Raw genomic sequence first — 5724 nt, forward strand, 5'->3', positions numbered from 1 at the left:
GTAATATCCGCCAACAACTCGTCCAATAAATGTCCCCAAATTTCCACAGTCCAATGCTTCAATCGCCCAGGGGTATAATTTCGACCACGAACCCTTCCAACAAGCATAATATTCTTAGTAAATGTAGCTTGGGACATACTGATACCTTCTTTGAATACCAACAGACCCCCCTTCTCATGCACCTTAGTGCATTTTGTTTTTTTCTCCCCCCCCCCCCCCCGTTCTTTTTGCATGGTCTATTGGGTGTTGTTCGTCCTCTGATGACTCATACTCATCCGAATTCGATGCTCTAATATCCTCAATACCAGGTTCTTGATGAGTGATGCCATCAAAACATCTTGAAGTGCAAGCCGCAGGAGCAGGTCGCTAATCTTGGGGGTCTGCTCCTGATGAGCATGGTACATTATTCCCAATATTTACGACACCATATGTATCAGTCCCATGAACGCTCACTCCCCCAACTACCACATAAGGCACCCCTTGTACATTTGTCGCGAGACCTTGTTGTTCGAGTTCCCAGTACTGTAACTTCGATGGTGATGGGATATTCAGGACCGGTTGAGCTTGATCCTCGTGTAGTTGAAGAAAGTTCGGATTTACTGTCAAGCCCGGGTGGGAAAACCCCAGGGCATTTAGGGGAACCTTCACATCATCCATCTCTGAGGTAAATGCGTCAACCTAGACTTCTGGTTCATGGTGTATCATCGGTGAAACCCCAGTTTGATGTTGATGTGGCGGCTCAACCCAAAATTGGGAAGCCTCCATAGAATTAGAAGAATAATCCACAAGTTCCTCGTTGATACAAAATGATGTTCACATGTACTCCGTTATACTATCCCTATGTGATGGTGTGCACTACACCCTCCGAGAGACATTGGCCCAACTGATCAAAATGTTCACCTCCACTGTTCGATCCCCTTACTAGATGACCAAGAAAACCCATGAGACCAAAAGCTGCCAAACCGACGCGGATAAATATAAACCAGGTGTACTGACCCTTGTTTGCTAGCGTTGTGACCATTCCCTCGCCCTGTTATCGCTCCCAGGTGCAAGTGAAAACCCATCTTCGCATTAGAAATAACCCTAGGGTTAGACTGCCATGGAAATTCCTCTCGGATTCTTCCGTATGATCTTCTCCAGACAAATTCCTTATTTCCATTTGATTTTTGTTCTATCTGCAATTTCTTATCTAATATTGGAGCATCTCCATAGATTAGTTAGCCTCACTAAACCAAACATTTTATTAGAAATAATCATTAATCTTATAACATTACGACTTCTCTGCATTTTTCAACCACACACAACTTATTTTTATGTCACCATAATTCACCTTTAATGTAACATGATTACATTGAAAAATCAACCAAAATCCTCTCAAATAATTTTTCCTACATAGAAACTAGCATCATATGATTAATTATTACCATAAGCAATACCTCCCTATTAAGCCAAAGAAAACACTTACACATTTCATTTAATGGAATTTAATTCCAATTGAAAAACACAAAAGCATTTCATTAACTTCCATTCAAGGTTTCACCGCATTTCTGCTTTTCAAATATCAAAATTTGTTAATTTCCCTCCCGTTCCAGGTTTTTTCAAATATCAAAATTTGTTAATTTCCCTCGCGTTCCAGGTTTTTTCAAATATCAAAATTTGTTAATTTCCCTCGCGTTCCCGGTTTTTCAAATATCAAAATTTGCTCATTTCCCTCGCGTTCCAAGCTTTTTCCAGGGAAGCAGGAGTAAGGTCGCCATGTCATCGCATTCTATTTCTCAAATATCAAAATTTATTCGTTTCCAATTTATTCATTTCCCTCACATTGCAGGGTTTTTCCAGAGAAGAAAGAGGAAGGTCACGGCCATGTTGTTGCAGGTCTGATTTGATACATTTGGTTGAATACAATAAATTAGATTCTATGTGCCTCCAATTGTGGTGGTTTCATTCTACGAAGGGATCTGCACAAGGTTCCCCACACTCCTATGCGATGGCCCATCCCCATCTAGACAAGTGCAAGAGGCACTCAAGAGGCTATATGTACAAGGTTCCGCAGAGGAAGATGGAGCCGAAGGTATGGGTTATGTGCCAAAGAAGACGACAGGTGTCTTTCCGACCTCGAAATCAGTGAAGAAATTAAGCAGAAAAGAGAGCAAAAATGCGTTGACTAAGACAAGGAAATAAAATGTCCCAAGACTGTAAGAGGTCACCATCTAGATGCTCTGCCATAGGTCGATTGTGATGATCTAGTCGTCCCTATAAATGTGAGAGACACAAAGAAGGCCTTGAATTTGCCTGTACCACAGGGTTCCAAGAGTTCCAGAGCAATGAAATTAGATGCTGAGGAAATGGATGTGAGCTCATACAAGCAGGATTGAGGCTCTGTGCCAGAGGATACTAAACCGATTCAAGTGGTAGGTAAACTACATTTTATTTTTATTGTTTAATTATAAGAATTAATTCAAGAAACTTGCCCATGAGTGACTTCCGTTGCTTTAGGTGAAAAGTCTGGATGGTAATTTTTCTACCAAAATCGCCTCGTGCTTTCCTGTTATGCCATTTAGGTGGTGCAGACAACAGTGCTAGTGAAGCCTGGTGGTTGGGTTAAACTATGCTGACCTCACTAGTGAACCAATGCCTTATTGGTGGCGTATGTAGAGATTTTCACTTTTGAAATAACTAATAGCTTGCCATATGTCATTCAATAGAACAGTTTAGTTTGGAGGTCGATATTCCCAAGTAAATTTTTGTTAAAAATAATGGGCAATGAATCGAAGATTAGATCTACCCCTGACCGATGGAAGTCTCTACCCTGTGCTACATACCCATTTGATGACAGGCAACACTGTTCAGATCAATGTCAGTAGAGGCGTGACTAGTATACCTCTTTTCCATTCAGTTCTTGTTCCTATTATCATTTCCATTCCTCTGTTGGGATTACACTTCTACAACACCACCAGTTTTTAAGTGCATGATATATGCAGGGAGATGGGTGGGTTCAAGTTGCTTATCCGTCAAAATTCTATAGTCACGATTCTAGTCTTGTTTTGTTTCTGGTTATGTTTACGTTTCATATTTCTAGTAAAGTAGGTTTTGTATCTCCAAACCTCAATTTCAATGTGGTAATGTACGCCGTCAGGGAGGTGATTTACGCTTATTATTCCCCAGAAACCTTGAGTCCTATTTCCTGTTCTATTCACCATGTAGTCATGTCTCTTGTTTTGCTTATGTTTTACCCTTTTTGGTAAAATACGCTTAGACTGTGGATTGATATTTTAATAATGCCATAACAAATTTCCTATGAATATAAGGCAAAGTAATGCACAGGACTTGAGTAGGTCATGAAATGTTCAAATAGAAAAATCGTCTTTGACGTTGGTGTAGCCCTAATCATTTTGGGTGAAAATGCAAATATTCTGAATTGATTTTTCTTAAAATTATGTTATCGAACTTTTTTTACCATTTTACATATATGGAAAAACCTCAGCCCTACCAAGTAAGTTCATGCAGGCTCTCCACTTTACAATATATTTTTGCTGGCTTGATCTAATAACATTTTTCTTACAATTATAAAACCTTAATCTTTGTTTTTTTACAAAAAGGCTATACCTTACTTCTAGTTTCTAAAAGCGCGGTATGCTGGACATACTGATGTCACATTAATTTAAAACAATACTAATGACATGAAATGGGTTAACCTACACACAGTTGCCATTTACTTGCTAAATATTCTGGGATGGCATGATAAAATATGCATCTCAATGCTACCTGTCTTGGAAAAAAAAATTACTAGACATGTACAATGTAGCAGCTACTCTCTTTTTGGGCATTATGAGCAGCATTTCCTTCAGAATACAGAAAAACAAATTTCATTGCAACTAAAAGATTGTATCTCTTGACTATATACAGACTCCAGAGGAAGGCCTTTGTTCCAATAGTCTGAGATAAATAAAATTTACCATCAACGAAGCTCGCTGCCACTCTTCAAGTAGCCGTTATAACTCTGTTTGAAAATCAAAGAAGACCATCAAGCTATCTCATAAACATCTATCATCATTGTTCTCCCATGCTCTCCCACGTGAACCATAGATGGAAAGAGTGACTTGTAACAGCTGGGGCATTCCTTATATCAGTCTCACCTATGCCATTGTCATAAAGACTAAACTATTGTTTTGTTGCCCCACCTAGTTCAATATCTTTTGTACCATTGATCTCAAATCCACTCTTTAGTAGACTGACATCCTCCTCTGTAAAATCAGTTTCTTTCACAGGCATCATGGAAAAGCTTTTTGCAGTGGCTTGTTTTGCAACCTCCACTGCCCAACTATAGATTATCATGCCGATAACAACAACAGACATCCCCATTATATTTTTGGCAGTCAATGCTGAATCAAAAAGCAGCCAACCCAATATAAGGACACAAACAGTTTTCATGTGGCCCAAAACCTGAAATGAAACTGCTGAGAATCGCCCAATGCAGAGATATTGGCTCAGGTTGCAGAACACGGCTAGAATGCATGAAAGGAGTATAAAAATAATTGCACCAGATGAAAATTTGTATTCTAATAAGTTGCGCCCATTTAGATAATAATCTGCAAAAGGGCCAAATGCTAAAAGAGATGCAGCCTGTATAGGAGCAGTCTTGCTTAGGAGTTCAAAAGAGCCAACATTGTACTTCTTTTGTAAGGAGCCAATTGAAATTTGTTGCAATGAGGTACATAACACAGCCACCGCAGCACACACAAACCCTTTGAGATTGACCTTCACATCTGTGACGGTGCAGACACCAACACCAATAACCACAACAACCACAGCTGCCTTGACCTCTCTGGTATATTTCTTGTTGTGAAGAACCCATTCCATCACACAAACCACAGGAATCATGCTCAACTTTGAAATCTGATAAAATCCGACTGAGTTTAACATGAGACTCAGGTTCATCCCCACAATAGATGTATTGGCAACAACAGAGAACCAGAGCAATTCCCACAAAGGCACTTCCTTGGCAGCAGAATACCCAGTAGCATTTGACACAAATCCCACCAATGCAGTCAGAGTGAAGTGGAAAGCAGTTAATGTTGTAGCGAATCTGAAGTCATACCCATATCTGGACATGACTTGCTTATTGGCCATGATAATCCCCACTGAGCTTATGACATTCATAGCCCATGCTCCTATGTCGGATACTGCTGCTTTCTTCTCTGAAGCCATCTTCAACAAAACCAACAGACCTCTAATTCCAAATGGCTGGCCTTCGAAATTAGAAGTGGGTAATGTATGGAGGGCTGAATATATAAATCTAAAAGAAATGGGGCACACCCTGATGGCTGATGGATCGAACTGCTGGACATACTGATGTAAAGCAAAGATGGGAATGTGCCTTTTTTTCAGTCTATTGTGTGGGTTTTTTTCAGCCGTTGCACAACCTTGCAATAGGTTACTCATTATCAAATTCTCCTTGTTGTCAACTTGTCGGTCTCAGAGATGAAGTCTCATTGTTTTTGTTGAATCTTGTGTCATGAGTGATCTCCTTACGGGTCTCAGAGTCTCCTAGCTTGGAGCTCTCACTTTTACTGTGGAATCTTCATTCTCATACCCTCTTACTCCCCCTACTTCCCTGTACATTTGTATATTCTATATTACTTTTTCTATAACTCTGTCTTTTGTTTCTAATTTCCATATTTTCCTGTTGTCTTACTTGAGTGAAATATTTGGAATTAGTTAACA

General features: G+C 39.7%; 1 pseudogene; it reads right to left on the bottom strand.

The window, feature by feature from the left end:
* Positions 1–3838: 3838 nt before the first annotated feature.
* On the bottom strand, positions 3839–5330 carry LOC149191997 (UDP-rhamnose/UDP-galactose transporter 1 pseudogene; annotated as a pseudogene).
* Between the last annotated feature and the right edge of the window lie 394 nt (positions 5331–5724).

The sequence above is a fragment of the Pinus tabuliformis genome, chromosome 2_2, assembly GCF_031772625.1.
Source record: "Pinus tabuliformis cultivar Carrire ecotype Pingquan chromosome 2_2, CPIR1, whole genome shotgun sequence".
NCBI classification, from domain to species: Eukaryota; Viridiplantae; Streptophyta; class Pinopsida; order Pinales; family Pinaceae; genus Pinus; species Pinus tabuliformis.